This window comes from Puma concolor, chromosome A3 (assembly GCF_028749965.1).
Source record: "Puma concolor isolate L17-30 chromosome A3, mPumCon1.1.hap2, whole genome shotgun sequence".
Classification (NCBI taxonomy): domain Eukaryota; kingdom Metazoa; phylum Chordata; class Mammalia; order Carnivora; family Felidae; genus Puma; species Puma concolor.
In genome coordinates, this window is record NC_141669.1 from 91,347,668 (window position 1) to 91,366,257 (window position 18,590).

Consider the following 18,590-nt stretch of genomic DNA (forward strand, 5'->3'; position numbering starts at 1 on the left):
TGTCACATGGTCAATTCATTGCCAGAAGGATTATGTCGTCAGGGGAATAAATTTGAAATTCTCAAGGTACTTTGCTCTGGTAATCAGGACTTTATTTATCTCTAAGCTAAAAGAGGGGATTGAATTCTTTAACAATGATCAGAAAATGCTTTTAGGAAGATTCCTTTCCTATTAAAATTTTTCTTAAAGTTGCAGCAAACACTGTGTGATGTGCCCGTGCAGGTGGAGCCAGTAGAAGGCTTGATGAGATGGTTTCCTTTTCCTTGAAAGACACAAGAAAGAATGTCACAGGACGCATGGAGGAGAAATGATTTGTAAGAGGAAAAGTTTGAGTAAGGTGCAGTCAATGATAGTGATGACATATTGGCAAGGTTTCCTGGCATAGTCACTTTTGGGGACTTTGATTTTCCAAGTAAAACTCAGTTGGTGACAAAATTCCCACCATTGGCCACAGAGTATTCTTAACTATTTGAGAAATGTAGGCCTTAAGTTAAAATCAGATTTATGCAACTTAATTACACTTTAGTAGTTCAATTTAAGTGCAACTTCTGTGTTTGAAATGTGTCTAGTTTTTTTTAGTAGTGTAAATTGGAAGGGCTAGTACTTACCAGATGGCCGAGCCTCAGAAGACCTGAACGCTTCTAGTGAGAAGACCCTAGACCACACCCACTTAACCCTACCCTTTCTTTGGGGCTGCTGGAGATATCCGATATATCCCATGGTTCATACTATTGCACTTACACTGTTGGAAGGGAGTGGTGGAATTGCTATCCCCATGCCACTGCCCAGAGGAGAGGACCCCATTTCCCAGGAACAATGACTGTCCTATCTCCTAGGCAAGAAAGTCAGCAGGAGCCCTTGTGCAGCGGCAGCAGCTTAGGTATGGATCCTCTGAACTCCTCTCTTCTGCTTCTAGAGAGGCTTAGAAGATGAGGGAGTATTCCTACTTGCTTCTAGGTGACTCTTACCTGGGTCTGGATCCAGACTCACTCACAGGAGAAAGAACCTACTCATTTCCATGTTCAGAACATCTAGTTCCCACCCATGATGCTTTCCCCAGTGACGTGAAAGGGAGAGATTATACTCATGAGTGCCCAGCAAATTACTAAGAAGACTTAAGTCAATAGTTTCCATGTTCAGAACTGAAAGGTGCATCTTTACTCAGACCAGAAAGTAGATAGTTATAACTTTGACCCCGGGGGAAAGCCACAGCTTGGACACTAATAAATATTATGTGTGGTTCTTTTTATCTATAAATCATATGAGAGAAGTTAAGTTGTGAGTCATGTACCTTGATAAACAAACAGTATGCAGGCATATTTTGTTTTATTTCATCTCACAGATATGGTGTTTTTCACAAATTGAAGGTCTGTGGCAACGTGTGTGGAGCAAGTCTATTGCCATCAGTTTTCCAACAGCATTTGCTCACTTCATGCGTTTCAATTCTTGAAATATTTTAAACTTTAAAATTGTTATTATTTTTGTTTTGATGATCTGTGATCAGTGATCTTTGATGTTACTGTTGTAATTGTTTTGGCCACAAACTGTGCCCATATGATAGTGAACTTGTTTGATAAATGTTATCTATCTTCTGATTGCTCCACCGACCAGCCATTTCCCCCATCCCTCTCCTGTTTCTCAGGCCTCCCAGTTTCTGAGACACAACAATATTGAAATTAAGGCAACTAATAACCTCACAGTGGCCTGTAAGTGCTCAAGTGAAAGGAAGTATCACATGTCTCTCACTTTAAATCAAAAGCTAGAAATGATTAAGCTTAGTGAGGAAGGCATGCTGAAAGCTGAGACAGGACAAATAGTTGGCCTTCCACCAGTTAGCCAAGTTGTGAATGCAAAGAAAAGTTCTTGAAGGAAAGTAAAAGTGCTACTTCAGTGAACACATGAATAATAAGAAAGTGAAACAGGCTTATTGCTGATATGGAGAAGGTTTCAGTGATCTGGATATAAGGTCAAACAAGCTTAAGCCAAAGCCTAATCCAGAGCAAGGCCCTAACTCTCTTTAATTATGTGAATGCTGAGGGAGGTGAGGACATTACAGAAGAAAAGTTTCATGCTAGCAGAGGTTGTTTCATGAGGTTTAAGGAAAGAAGCCATCTTCATAGCATAACAGTATAAGATGAGGCAGCAAGTGCTGATGTAGAAACTGCAGCAATTATCCAGAAGATCTAGTGAAGGTAATTAAGAAAGTTGGCTATACTCAACAACCGACTTTCAATGTAAATGAAAATAGTCTTTTATTGGAAGATGTCATTTAAGACTTTCATAGCTATAACGGAGAAGTCAATACCTGGCTTCAAAACTTCAAAGAACAGGCTAACTCTCTTCTTAGGGATTAATGCAGCTGGTGACTTAAGTTGAAACGAATGCTCATTTACCATTCTGAAAATCCCAGAGCCCTAAAAATTATGCCATATCTACTCTGCCTGTGCTCTCTAAATGGAACAGCAAAGCCTGGATGGCAGCACATCTGTTTACAACATGGTTTACTGAATATTCTGAGCTCACTGTTGAGAACTACTGCTCAGAAAAAAAGATTTATCTCAAATATTGTTAATTGATAATGAACCTGACCACCCAAGAGTTGTGATGGGATGTCCAATGAGATTCATGTCATTTTCATGCTTGCTAACTCAACAACCATTCTGCAGCCTATAGATTAAGGAGTTACTTTGACTTTCAAGTCTTATTATTAAGAAACACAGTTTGTAAGGCTATATCTGCCATTAAATAGTATTCCTCTGATGGACCCGGGCAAAGTAAATAGTAAACTGTCTGGAAAGGGTTCACCCCTCTAGATGCCACTATGAACATTCATAATTCATGGGAAGAGGCCGAAATATCATCAGGAAGTTTGGAAGTAGTTGATTCCAACACTCATGGATGGCTTTGAGGGATTCAAGACTTCAGTGGGAATTAACTACAGATGTGGTAGAAACAGCAAGAGAACTTGAGTCAGAAGTGGAGCCTGAAGGTGTGACTGAAATGCTGCAATCTAATGATAAAACTTGAATGGATGAGGAGCTGTTTCTTATAGATGAGCAAAGGGTCATTTCTTGAGATGGAATCTACACCTGTTGAAGATCCTGTGAAGGTTGTTGAAATGGCAGCAGAGAATTTAGAATAGTATTTAAAATTAGTGATAAGCAGTGGCAGGGTTTGAGAGGATTAATTCCAATCATGAAAGAAGTTCTACTGTGGGTAAAATGCTATTGAATAGCATCCCCTGCTACAGAGAAATTGTTTGTGAAAGGAAGAGTCAATCAACACATCAAACTTCATTGTCTTATTTTAAGAAATTGCCACAGCAACCTCAGCCTTCAGCAACCATCACCCTTATCAGGTCAGTAGCTACCAACATTGAGGCAAGGCTCTCTATCAACAAAAAGATTACAACTTGCTGACATTTCAGGTGATGGTTAGCATTGCTAAGCAATAAAGTATTTAAATTTTAAAAAAATGTTTACTTATTTATTTTTGAGAGAGAGAGAGAGTGCAAGCAGGGGGTGGGGCAGAGAGAGAGAGAGAGAGAGACAGAGACAGAATCCAAAGCAGGCTTCAGGCTCTGAGCCCACAGTCAGCACAGAGCCCAATGAGGGACTGGAACCCACAAACTGCAAGATCATGACCTGAGCCAAAGTCAGACACTCAACCAACTGAACCACCCAGGTTACCCAGCAATAAGGTATTTTAATTTTTTATTTCTTTATTTTTATATTTATTTTTTTAAAAGTAGGCTCCACACCCAACGTGGGACTTAAACTCACAACCCTGAGATGAAGAGTGGCATGTTTCACCAACTGAGCCAACTAGGCACCCCTAGGCAATAAGGAATTCTTAAATTAAGGTATGTACATTGTGTTTTTAGACAATAGTATTGCACACTTAAGAGGCTAAATTATAGTGGAAACAAAACTTTTATATGCACCGGGAAATAAAATATTTATTTGACTCTTTATATTGTGATATTTGCTTTATTTTAGTGTTCTGGAACCAAACCTGCAATATCTCTGAGGTATGTCTGTAATATAATCATGGCTGCTTTGTAAGGCCGCTTATGTGTCTGAAAGATCATGCCTTATGGGATTAGAGTGTCTTGTATTTGAATATTGTATGATGTTGGACAAGTTACTTAGCCTTTCTGAGCCTTGGATGTATCATCCTTAAAAACAGGATGATAAAATGGAGTCACATTATATGACCTTTATAAATACAGTTACACAAGTTTCAGGGAGAGAGAGAGAGAGAGAGAGAGAGAGAGGGAAGGACAGAGAGTGGGAGACAGAAATAATCAGAAACAACAATTTAATTAGCGGAAGTCATTCAATCAGCAGTACACCTAATGAGCACATGGCCCAGAGAGATGGCGCTTTCCACTTGATTATTCTCAGCTACGATGTTATTGCTGACTGTGAGTCTAACACTCTTAGACACATGAAACATCCTGGGTGAATTCCAGTATTCTTAGACATGGGCTTTTTCATGGTTAAGTTCACTGAGGGCTTGTATATCAGTCTTCCACATAATGGATTCCTAAGGGGTATTCAGAGGCAATTCTGACCATATGAATACCTCACTTTGCTCAAACCCTTTGGAAGCTCATTCTGTGGTGAGCCATGATTCTGAGCACTGCCTTGTTAAAGGCTTGTTGTGAGGAAGAAAGGAGACTCAGCCTAGGAACATGGCTGGATACATTAGGAGCTCAATGAATGTGTATTTTATCACATCCATTGGGGAAATATCATTTAAATCTAAAGTCAAAAGATTGTTTATTTATTTATTTATATTTACATCCAAGTTAGTTAGCATATAGTGCAATAATGATTTCATGAGTAGATTCCAGTGATTTATCCCCTATATAAAACACCCAGCACTCATCCCAACAAGTGTCTTCCTTAAGGCCCCTTACCCATTTAGCCCATACCCTACCCACAACCCCTCCAGCAACCCTCAGTTTGTTCTCTGTATTTAAGAGTCTCTTATGTTTTGTTCCCCTCAAGTCAAAGGATCATTTAATGGGACTACAGGACAAGCACTTTGGGCAGGTATCCATGAGAGCTGACCGTATTCGTCCTCCATGACCCAGCAATTCCATTGCTAGGGAACTATGCAAAAACTTGTATACCTAAGTTCACTATGTGCTCCATGGCAGCACTATTTGTAATGATCCCACATTGCAAAGAACTCAAATGCCCATCACCAGTAGAATAGATGAATAGCTTGTGAAATACACAGCAACGGCTTTAATGAATAAGCCTCAGCTACCCACAGAACATGGATGAACTCACAAATGCAACGATGAGTGAAGGAAATCAGAAAGAAAAAAGAGTTCACATTGTATGATTTTAGTTATATAATGTTTAGGAAATGGAAACACTAATCTGTAGTAGCAGAAGTCAGGAGAGTGGTATCCTTAGTGGGTGGGGAAGGGTGCTTCTGGGGTTCTAATAATTTTATATTTCTTGATCTCGGTGTAAACATTTTGTGAAAATTCGATGAGCTGTACTTTTATGACTTGTGAATTTATGATTTTGTATGAATGTTATACTTTAAAAATATGATTGTGTCTCCAGATTTTTAAAAATGCTTATTATTTTTGAGGGAGAGCATGAGTGGGGAAGGGGCAAAGAGGGAAGGGGAAAGAGAATCTAAAGCTCTGTGCTGGCAGCAGTGAGCCTGATGAGGGCTCAAACTCAGAACTGTGAGATCATGACCTGAGCCAAAGTCTCACACTCAACCAGCTGAGCCACCCAGCCACCCAGGCATTTTTAAATGCTGTTTTGTGTATGTTTGTTAGTTTTGACTTTTTAGCATACCGTCCTTGAAGCAGAGACCATTCTCGCTTCATTGTGACCCTCCATGGAGTCAGGCTGGGACAGTGCATACTCCAACATTTGTGGACAGATATTCAACATCCCTGTGATGATGGAGTCATCCTCATTCCTCAGCAAAATCACCATGTTGGGCATTAGTAGGTGGGAAGAAATGAACTAACAAAGCAGTTGCTTCTCTGCAATTCATTCTCAGAGCTTAGTACTTTTGGCCATTCCCTCAGCATTTCATCTCTATTGTGAAGAGATCAGGTGGGCGAAACTAGGTCAGACACAAGGAATTTCTAAGCTGGGGAATGGTGAATACGTGCAGTGTTTACCCATAAATGTTGTGTGGCCTTCATTACTTGTAATCACTGAGGATAGACACTCCATTTGCTCTGGAGAGTGATTGAGTGGCTGCACCACTACAGTGTAGATCTCAAACGACTTCAAATAGAAGGCATGAGTACTAGTGGCTTGGGAAACTCGGAGGTCCATGCCCTACTGCCAATGAAAGAACTGGGACCCACAGACCTGCTTGATGAATCCCAGCTATCCAGCCCATCACAGCTTAGTGAGGTTCTCTCTCAGTTGGGAGCACATGGGCAGAAGGAATGTATACAACAATTCAAGGGCAGCTAGGGCATCTGCTCATGGCACGTCTTTTTCTTGCCACTATCTCCGGCACTGGGAACATGAAGAACTGAAGCAGTGCAGCTCCCGCCTTGGCTTGCTGCAGGTAAGTCTTCCTTGGTGGCGCTCCCTGGTCCTGTCAGTCTTGGGTAATCATCATTAGCCCCTCCATGATTCAAAGGGACCACAGGCCATCCTAGGGTAACTCCCCTCTGATCTGTACCTTGTAAAGGTGTGGACACAGCGACTCCAAGGACTTGGCTGACAAACAGTGAGTGTCTTTATCTTTCTTTATGCTGAGGGCAATAGTTCACCTGCATCACTCTGCACTACAATTGCTCCCTCAACACACAGCTGAAGAGTGAGAGCAAAACAGTATGTCTATTACATATTATCTAATTCAGAATTAGATTCCTAATTCACTCAGAAACAGCCATATTTATTTTATGTCTGTGGCAATTGGCATGGCACTTTCATTGGCTGATTTCCCATTCCATAAATATTTCTTCTCTCAGATTCACTATTCAGACTCAGACGTGGTGTGGGATTAGCTGTGGGAGACTCAGGCAAGCAGAAGGAGAGTTTAAAGCATTGTAAATGCACTTTGTAGACAAACTTACAATTATTGTCTGGTTAACTCTGTATGTCTACATTTCAGTTTACATATGTCAGGTTTAGGTAGACTTCAGACTTAGGCTGAATACCAAAACTGAAACCAAACTTCAGTGCATTTCTACATATTTTCGCCTTAGAGTTTAAGGTGGAAGGTGGTGAAAGGCATATTTTATATTGATGAATATACAAGTCACCCAGAGGATATATCACAAACCTTCATGTATCTAACTACGTTGTCAAAATAATGTCTGAGACACATGTTTTTTCACCTTTAACATTTCCAAAATGAGGATGTGCCATAATCGGAATGTCTTCCAAGAGCTATCAACCAGGTGGCAGTCACTGCCTGTTAACACAAGAACTGGCCTATTACTCCTAATGGCCAGATGGATGATGACAACCGCAGCATGTCTGTCAGGAAACCAGGTGAGGGTCACCGGGGAGCATCATTGTCTGAAGAGCTTCTGGTAGCACATCAACAAAGCAGCAGCTTTGATGTGAATGGATATGGACACCTAGGAAGGAAACCTCAAAGACAATAGTGATGCACTTTGTATTTATTTATTTATTTATTTATTTATTTATTTATTTATTTATTCTTTTTAAAAATGCTTATTTATTTGTTTTTGAGACACAGAGAGAGAGAGAGATTGAGAGAGAGTGATTGAGAGAGAGAGATTGAGAGAGAGCAATTGAGAGAGAGTGATTGAGAGAGAGAGAGAGAGAGCAGGAGAGGGGCAGAGAGAGAGAGTCAAACAGAATCTGAAGCAGACTCCAGGCTCCAAACTTCCAGCACAGAGCCTGATGCTGGGCTCGAACCCACGAACCGTGAGATCATGACTTGAGCCAAAGTCAGAAGCTTAACTGACTGAGCCATCCAGGCACCCCGAGAGGCACTTTATTATTTTTTTAATATGAAATTTATTGTCAAATTGGTTTCCACACAACACCCAGTGATCATCCCAACAGGTGCCTTCCTCAATGCCCATCACCCACCCTCCACACACTCCCTCCCCCCATCAACCCTCAGTTTATTCTCAGTTTTTAAGAGTCTCTTATGTCTTGGCTCCCTCACTCTAACTTTTTCTTTTCTTCCCCTCCCCCATGGTCTTCTGTGAAGTTTCTTAGGATCCATATAAGGGTAAAAACATGGTATCTGTCTTTCTCTGTATGACTTATTTCACTTAGCAGAGCACTCTCCAGTCCCATCCACATTGCTACAAAAGGTCATGTTTCATTCCTTCTCATTGCCAAGTAGTATTCCATTGTGTATATAAGCCACAATTTCTTTATCCATTCATCAGTTGATGGACATTTAGGCTCATTCCATAATTTGGCTATTGTTGAAAGTGCTGCTATAAACATCGGGGTACAAGTGCCCCTATGCATCAGCACTGCTGTATCCCTTGTGTAAATTCCTAGCAGTGCTATTGCTGGGTTATAGGGTAGATCTAGTTTTAATTTTTTGAGGAAATTCCACACTGTTTTCCAGAGCGGCTGCACCAGTTTGCATTCCCACCAACAGAGCAACAGGGTTCCCGTTTCTCCAAATCCTCGCCAGCATCTATAGTCTCCTGTTTTGTTCATTTAGCCACTCTGACTGGTGTGGGGTGATATCTGAGTGTGTTTTGATTTGTATTTCCCTGAGGAGGAGCGACGTTGAGCATCTTTTCATGTGTCTGTTGGCCACCTGGATGTCTTCTTTAGAGAAGTGTCTACTCATGTCTTCTGCCCATTTTTTCACTGGATTATTTGTTTTTTGGGTGTGGAGTTTGGTGAGTTCTTTATAGATTTTGGATATTAGCCCTTTATCCACATGTCATTTGCAAATATCTTTTCCCATTCCGTTGGTTGCCTTTTAGTTTTGTTGATTGTTTACTTTGCACTGCAGAAGCTTTTTATCTTCATGAGGTCCCAATAGTTCATTTTAGCTTTTTTAATTCCTTTGCCTTTGGGGGTGTGTCAAGTAAGAAATTGCTGCGGTTGAGGTCAGAGAGGTTTTTTTCCTGCTTTCTCCGCTAGGGTTTAGATGGTTTCCTGTCTTACATTCAGGTCCTTTATCCATTTTGAGTTTATTTTGTGAATGGTGTAAGAAAGTGGTCTAGTTTCATTCTTCTGCATGTCGCTGTCCAGTTTTCCCAACACCACTTGCTGAAGAGACTGTCTTTATTCCATTGGATATTCTTTCCTGCTTTGTCAAAGATTAGTTGGTCCATTTCTGGGTTCTCTATTCTGTTCCATTGATCTGAGTGTCTGTTCTTGTGCCAGTACCATACTGTCTTGATGATTACAGCTTTGTAGTATAGCTTGAAGTCTGGGATTGTGATGCCTCCTGCTTTGTTTTTCTTTTTCAAGATTGCTTTGGCATTCGAGGTCTTTTCTGGTTCCATAAAAATTTTAGGATTATTTGTTCTAGCTCTGTGAAGAATGCTGGTATTATTTTGATGGGGATTGCATCAAATTTGTAGATTGCTTTTTGGGTAGTATTGACATTTTAACAATATTTGTTCTTCCTATCTAGAAGCATGGAATCTTTTTCCATTTTTTTTGTGTCTTCTTCAATTTCTTTCATAAGTTTTTATAGTTTTTAGTGTATAGATTTTTCATCTCTTTGGTTAGGTTTATTCCTTGGTATTTTATGGTTTTTGGTGCAACTGTAAATGGGTTCGATCTCTTGATTTCTCTTTCTCTCACTTCATTGTTGGTGTATAGGAATGTAATCGATTTCTGTGCGTTGATTTTATATCCTGAAACTTTGCTGAATGCATGAATCATTTCTAGCAGTTTTTTGGTGGAATCTTTTGGGTTTTCCATATAGCGTATCATGTCATCTGCAAAGAGTGAAAGTTTGACCTCTTCCTGGCTGATTTGGATGCTTTTTATTTCTTTGTGTTGTCTGATTGCAGAGGCTAAGACTTCCAATACTATGTTGAACAACAGTGGCGAGAGTGGACATCCCTGTCTTGTTCCTGACCTTAGTGGGAAAGGTCTCAGTTTTTCTCCATTGATGATGATATTAGCGTTGGGTCGTTCATATATGGCTTTTATGATCTTGAGGTATGCTCCTTCTATCCCTACTTTCTTGAGGGTTTTTATCAAGAAAAGTTGTATTTTGTTAAATGCTTTCTCTGCAATTATTGAGAGGATCACGTGGTTCTTGTCCTTTCTTTTATTGATGCGATGAATCACATTGATTGTTTTGTGGTTATTGAACCAGCCCTGCATCCCAGGTATAAATCCCACTTGGTCGTGAGTGATTAATTTTTTTTTCAATATATGAAATTTGTCAAATTGGTTTCCATACAACACCCAGTGCTCATCTCAACAGGTGTCCTCCTCAATACCCATAACCCACTCTCCCGTCCCTCCCACCCCCCATCAACCCTCAGTTGGTTCTCAGTTTTTAAGAGTCTCTTATGCTTTGGCTCTCTCCCACTCTAACCTCTTTTTTTTTTTCCCTTCCCCTCCCCCATGGGTTTCTGTTAAATTTCTCAGGATCCACATAAGAGTGAAAACATAGGGTATCTGTCTTTCTCTGTATGGCTTATTTCACTTAGCATCACACTCTCCAGTTCCATCCACGTTGCTACAAAGGGCCATATTTCATTCTTTCTCATTGCCACATAGTACTCCATTGTGTATATAAACCACAATTTCTTTATCCATTCATCAGTTGATGGACATTTAGGCTCTTTCCATAATTTGGCTATTGTTGAGAGTGCTGCTATAAACATTGGGGTACAAGTGCCCCTATGCATCAGTACTCCTGTATCCCTTGGGTAAATTCCTAGCAGTGCTATTGCTGGGTCATAGGGTAGGTCTATTTTTAATTTTCTGAGGAACCTCCACACTTTTCCAGAGTGGCTGCACCAATTTGCATTCCCACCAACAGTGCAAGAGGGTTCCCGTTTCTCCACATCCTCTCCAGCATCTATAGTCTCCTGATTTGTTCATTTTAGCCACTCTGACTGGCGTGAGGTGATATCTGAGTGTGGTTTTGATTTGTATTTCCCTGATAAGGAGTGACGTTGAGCATCTTTTCATGTGCTTGTTGGCCATCTGGATGTCTTCTTTAGAGCAGTGTCTATTCATGTTTTCTGCCCATTTCTTGACTGGATTATTTGTTTTTCAGGTGTGGAGTTTGGTGAGCTCTTTATAGATTTTGGATTCTAGCCCTTTGTCTGATATGTCATTTGCAAATATCTTTTCCCATTCCATTGGTTGCCTTTTAGTTTTGTTGGTTGTTTCCTTTGCTGTGCAGAAGCTTTTTATCTTCATAAGGTACCAGTAGTTCATTTTTGGTTTTAATTCCCTTGCGTTTGGGGATGTGTCAAGTAAGAAATTGCTGCAGCTGAGGCCAGAGAGGTTTTTCCCTGCTTTCTCCTCTAAGGTTTTGATGGTTTCCTGTCTCACTTTCAGGTGTGAGTGATTAGTTTTTTAAATGTATTGTGGGATCTGGTTGGCTAATATCTTGTTGAGGATTTTTGCATCCATGTTCATCAGGGAAATCGGTCTATAGTTTTCCTTTTTAGTGGGGTCTTTGTCTGGTTTTGGAATCAAGGTAATGCTGGCTTCATAGAAAGAGTTTGGAAGTTTTCCTTCCATTTTTATTTTTTATTTTTTATTTTTATTAACACCTTCAAGAAAATAGGTGTTAACTCTTCCTTAAATATTTGGTAGAATTCCCCTGGAAAGCCATCTGGCCCTGGACTCTTGTTTTTTGGCAGAATTTTGATTACTAATTTGATTTCCTTACTGGTTATGGGTCTGTTCAAATTTTCTATTTCTTCCTGTTTCCGTTTTGGTAGTTTATATGTTTCTATGAATTTGTCCATTTCTTCCAGATTGCCCATTTTATTGGCATATAATTGCTCATAATATTCTTTTATTATTGTTTTTATTTCGGCTGTGTTCATTATGATCTCTCCTCTTTCATTCTTGATTTTATTTATTTGGGTCTTTTTCTTTTTCTTTTTGATCAAACTATGCTAGTGATTTATCAATTTTGTTAATTCTTCCCAAGAACCAGCTTCTGGTTTCATTGATCTCTTCTACTGTTTTGTTTTTTTTTTGTTTGTTTTTTTTTTTTTTTTTGTTTCGATAGCATTAATTTCTGCTCTAATCTTTATTATTTCCTGTTTTCTGCTGGTTTTGGGCTTTATTTGCTGTTCTTTTTCCAGCTCCTTAAGGTGTTAGGTTAAGATTGTGTATCTGAGATCTTTCTTCCTTCTTTAGGAAGGCCTGGATTGCTATATACTTTCCTCTTATGACTGCCTTGGCTGCATCCCAGAAGCTTTGGGTTGTGGTGTTATCATTTTCATTGGCTTCCATATACTTTTTAATTTCCTCTTTAACTTCTTGCTTAGCCCATTCATTCCTTAGTAGGATGTTCTTCAGTCTCCAAGTATTTGTTACCTTTCCAAATTTTTTTCTTGTGGTTGATTTTGAGTTTCATGGCATTGTGGTCTGAAAATATGCACGGTATGATCTCAATCTTTTTGTACTTGCTGAGGGCTGATTTGTGTCCAGTATGTGGTCTATTCTGGAGAATGTTCCATGTGCACTGGAGAGGAATGTATATTCTGCTGCTTTAGGATGAAATGTTCTGACTATATCTGTTAATTTTATCTGGTCCAGCGTGTCATTCAAAGTCAGTGTTTCCTTGCTGATTTTTTTGATTAGATGATCTGTCCATTGCTGTGAGTGGGGTGTTGAAGTCTCCTACTATTATGGTATTACTATCGATGAGTTTCTTTATGTTTGTGATTAACTGATTTATATATTTGGGTGTTTCCACATTTGGCACATAAATGTTTACAACTGTTAGGTCTTCTTGGTGGATAGAACCTTTGATTATGATATAATGCTGTTCTGCATCTCTTGATACAGACTAGACTTTATTTTAAAGTCTAGATTTTCTGATATAAGTATGGCTACTCTGGCTTACTTTTGTTGACCATTAGCATGATAGACGGTTCTCCAACCCCTTATTTTCAATCTGAAGGTATCTTTAGGTCTAAAGTGGGGCTCTTCTAAACAGCATATAGATGGATCTTGTTTTCTTACCCATTCTGTTACCCTATGTCTTTTAACTGGAGCATTGAGTCCATTGACCTTTAGAGTGAATACTGAAAGAAATGAATTTATTGCCATTATGATGCTTGCTTGTAGAGTTGGAGTTTCTGGTGGTGTTCTCTGGTCCTTTCTAATCTTTGTTGCTTTTGAGATATATATATATATATATATATATATATATATATATATATTTTTTTTTTTTTTTTTTTTTTTTTTTCCTGCCCTCAGAGAGTCCCCCTTAAAATTTCTTACAGGGCTGGTTTAGTGGTCACAAACTCCTTTAATTTTTGTTTGTCTGGGAAACTTTTTATCTCTCCTATTTTGAATGACAGCCTTGCTTGATAAAGAATTCTTGGCTGCACATTTTTCTGATTCAGCACATTGAATATATCCTGCCACTCCTTTCTGGCCTGCCAAGTTTCTGTGGATAGGTCTGCTGCAAACCTGATCTGTCTTCCCTTGTAGGTTAGGGACTTTTTTTTCCCTTGCTACTTTCATGATTCTCTCCTTGCCTGAGTATTTGTGAATTCGACTATGATATGCCTTGTTTATGGTGGGGTTTTGTTGAATCTAATGGAGGTCCTCTATGCTTCCTGGATTTTTATGTCTGTGTCTTTTCCCAGTTTAGGAAAGTTTTCCTCTATGATTTGCTCACATAACACTTCTACCCTTATAGCTCTCTCTTTCTCTTCTGGGACCTCTATGATTCTGATGTTGTTCCTTTTTAATAAGTCACTGATTTCTCTAATTCTTAAATCGTGCTCTTTTGACTTAATCTCTCTCTTTTTTTCTGCTTCATTATTCTCTATAAGTTTGTCCTCTATATCGTTGATTCTCTGTTCTGCCTCCTCCATCCTTGCTGCCACGGCATCCATCCATGATTGCAGCTCAGTTATAGCATTTTTTTATTTCATTCTATTTTTTACTTCTTTTACCTCTGCAGAAAGGGATTCTAATCTATTTTCGACTCCAGCTAGTATTCTTATTATCGTTATTCTAAATTCTGGTTCAGACATCTTGCTTGTATCTGTGTTTTGCTCTTTGTTTTGGGATGAATTCCTTCGTTTTGTCATTTTGATGGGAGAAAAGGAATTAATGAGGTAGAAAATTAAAATTAAAAAAATTAAAATTGGGGCACCTGGGTGGCTCAGTTGGTTGGGCGACTGACTTTGGCTCGGGTCATGATCTCGTGGTTTGCGAGTTCGAGCCCCACGTCGGGCTCTGCGCCAACAGCTCGGAGCCTGGAGCCTGCTTTGGATTCTGTGTCTCCCCATCTCTCTGCCCCTACCCTGCTCATGCTCTCTGTCTCTCAATGATAAATAAATGTTAAACAAAATTAAAAAAAATTAAAATTAAAAAAATATTAAAATAAAAAAATTCAAACCCCCCCACACAAAAAAATCGAATAAATGATGGTAGATCTTAGGTTTGTTTTGGTCTGGGTGTTGAAAGTGGTTTGACAGATTAGAGGAAAAAGTGGGGGGAAGAGGAATTATGTGAGAATTTGAAAAAATGAATACACTGAAGTAGACTAAAATAAGATGATGGGAGTAAAATAGAATTTGGAAAAATTTACACAAAAGTAAAGAATATAGGAGAAAAAATAAAGAAAAATATTTTTAATAAAAATTAAAAAGAAAAATGAATTTTTTCTCTTTCTGTATTCAAGAAAAAGAAACGCAATGAAAAAGAGAAAAAAAAGTCAATGGTTTGAAAAATTTTAAAAAGTGAATACACTGTAGTTGACTAAAATAAAATGATGGAAGTAAAATAGAATTTGAAAAAATTCACATAAAAGCAAAAAATACAGTCAAAAATCAAAGAAAAATATTTTTAATAGAAATTGAAAATAAAAATGAAGTTTTTCTCTTTCCACATTCAATAAAAGGAAAAAAACGAAAAAGAGAAAAAAGAAAAAGAAAAAAAGGAAATCACTTGAAAATTTGAAAAAAGTGAATACACTGAAGTAGACTAAAATAAAATGATGGAAGTAATATAGAATTTGAAAAAAATTACACAAAAGTAAAAAATATGTTAAAAGAAATGAAGGAAAAATATTTTTAATAAAAATTGAAAATAAAAATGAATTTTTTTCTCTTTCTGTATTCAAGAAAAAGAAATGAAATAGAGAGAAAAAAACAAGGAAGAAAATTGAATAGGTGGACCTGCTAACACATTGAAATAGGACTGAAATTACTTTGTTTTCCCCTAGAAGTCAGACTATGAAGTGCTTTATAGTCCATAAACTAAGTAGGCGGTGAGACTTGTGTTCTTCAAGAGCGCGGTTGGCCCAGTTGGGCGGGGCTCAGTGTAATGGCTCTGTTATCCAATAGATGGCGCTGCTAGCCTACTGGGGTGGAGTGTTGTGGCGCTCATAGGTGCATATGCAGATGTGTGGGAGTGGTGAAAATGGCGTCACCCAGCTACCCAGTCTCTAGTATCAGAACTCTGTTCTCCCTGATCAGAACCCGTCCTCTGTCTTCAGCTGTCATCCACTCCCCATTTTTTCACTGTCCTTGACCAGGCCCCAGGCAGTACCTCTCCCGAGGTTTGTCTCAGATGTGGCTGTTTTCCCTGGTCCCTTACTTCTGAAGGACTGCGGCTTTGACCTGTTCTGCCTCTCTGCAGGAGGGTCTCATGGAGCAATGGCCAAATGAGCAATGGCCGAATGTCGGCTGCACTCAGGAATGCTTGCTGGACCCTGCTGCTGCTGGTGCCCCGAGACTGCAGCCAGGTGCCAGCCCGCCCCAGAAAAAGTTTGTGAGATAGTGTAGCAGCAGCTTTTCAGGGATTATGGAAAATCACAACACACATTTGGCACCAGGCTTCACCCTTAATGACCTTGTTCCAGCACCAGTGAATGTGGCCATTCTCTGGGGTCTGCTGGAACCAGGTGGTTTCAACAGTCTCTACCAAATGTCCTTCCAGCAGTGGAACCAATTTTCCCCACGTGGCCCGAGAATCTCCCAGACCCCATTCTGTTCCTGGCGATTTACCCTTCCCACCAGAGCACCACCAGGTATCGAGCTGTGGAGTTGCAGACTTTGCACTCCCCTTGCTTACAGTCTTGAGTTTATACCCTCTCCTTTCTCCTTTCCCCCTGTTTAGTTTAGTCTCTGCGGCTGTTTCCAATTTTCCACTTTCTCTCCAGCTGCTTTTGGGGAGGGGTACCTTTCCTGTATTCTCCCCTCCCCATCTCTGTCCTCTCTCCACCCACAAAAGCACCTCCCTGCCTGCCATGGCTTCTTGGTTCCCATGTTCACCTTTCTGGGCCATTGTACCTGCTGAATTCTGTGGTTCAGGTTGTGCAGATTTTTGTGTTAATCTTCAAATTAGTTTTCTAGGTGTGCAGGATGGTGTAGTGTTGGTCTCCTGTATTTCATGGATGTGAGACACACAAAAAACTTCCATGCTGTTCTGCCATCTTGGCTCCTCTTACCTTTTCTTTTATTAATGTGATGTATCAGATTGATTGATTTGAGAATATTGAACCAGTCTTGCAGCCCAGGAATGAATCCCACTTGATCATGGTGAATAATTCTTTTTATATGCTGTTGAATTCGATTTACTAGTATCTTGTTGAGATTTTTGTGTCCATATTCATCAGGGATATTGGCGTGTAGTTCTCTCTTTTTTTGCTGGGTCTCTGTCTGGTTTGGGAATCAAAATAATGCTGGCTTCATAGACTGAGTCTGGAAGTTTTCCTTCCCTTTCTATTTTTTGGAACTGCTTGAGAAGGATAGGTAGTAACTCTGCTTGAAATGTCTGGTAGAATTCCCCAGGGAAGCCATCTGGTCCCAGACTCCTATTTGTTGGGAGATTTAAAAAAAGTTTTTTTAATGTTTATTTTTGAGACAGAGACAGAACATGAATGGGGGAGGGGCAGAGAGAGAGGGAGACACAGAATCCAAAGCAGGCTCCAGGCTCTGAGCTGTCACCACAGAGCCCGACACGGGGATCAAACTCATGAACTGCGAGATCATGACCTGAGCCGAAGTCAGATGCTCAACCGACCGAGCCACCCAGGCGCCCCTGTTGGGAGATTTTTGATGACTGATTCAATTTCTTCCCTAGTTATGGGTCTGTTCAAATTTTCCATTTCTTCTTGTTTGAGTTTTGGTAGTGTGTGGGTGTTTAGGAATTTGTCCATTCCTCCCAGGTTTTCCAGTTTGTTGGCATATGATTTTTCATAGTATTCTCTGATAATTGCTTGTATTTCTGAGGGATTGGTTGTAATAATTCCTTTTTCATTCATGATTTTATCTTTTGGGTCCTCTCTCTTTTCTTTTTGAGAAGCCTGGCTACAGGTTTCTCAATTTTGTTTATTTTTTTCAAAAAACCAACTCTTGGTTTCTTTGATCTGTTCTACTGTTCTTTTTGGATTCTATATTGTTTATTTCTGCTCTGATCTTTATTATTTCACTTCTTCTGCTGGGCTTGGGGTGTCTTTCTAGTTCCTTTAGGTGTGCTATTGGATTTTGTATTTGGGATTTTTCTTGTTTCTTGAGATAGGCCTGGATTAAAATGTATTTTCCTCTCAGGACTGCCTTTGCTGCATCCCAAAACATGTGGATTGTTGTAGTCTCATTTTCATTTGTTTCCATATATTTTTTAAATTTCTTCTCTAATTACCTGGTTGACCCATTCATTCTTTAGTAGGATGTTCTTTAACCTTCATGTTTTTGGAGATTTTCCAGGCTTTTTCCTGTGGTTGATTTCAAGTTTCATAGCTTTGTGATCTGAAAGTGTGCATGGTATGATCTCAATTCTTTTATACTTATTAAGGGTTGTTTTGTGACCCAGTATGTGATCTATCTTGGAGAAGGTTCCATGTGCACTCGAGAAGAAAGTATATTCTGTTGCTTTGGGATAAAGAGTTCTAAATATACCTGTCAAGTCCATCCTGTCCAATGAATCATTCAGGGTCATTTTTTCTTTACTGATTCTCTGTCTAGATGATCTTTCCATCGTTGTAAGTGGAGTATTAAAGTCCCCTGCAATTACCACATTCTTATCAATAAGATCGTTTATGTTTGTGATTGTTTCATATATTTGGGTGCTCCTGAATTTGGCACATAGACATTGTTAGCTCTTCCTGATGGATAGATCCTGTAATTATTAAATAATGCCTTTCTTCATCCCTTGTTACAGCCTTTAAAGTCTAGTTTGTCTCATAGAAGTGTGGCTACTCTAGCTTTCTTTTGACTTCCAGTAGCGTGATAGATAGTTCTCCATTCCCTCATTTTCAATCTGAAGGTGTCCTCAGGTCTAAAATGAGTCTCCTGTAGACAGAAAATAGATGGGTCTTTTTTTTTATTCATTCCGATACCCTATCAGACAAACTAGATTTTTAACAAAAGACTGTAACAAGAGATTAAGAAGGGCATTATATCATAATTAAGGGGTCTATCCATAGAAAATATCTAACAGTTGTAAATA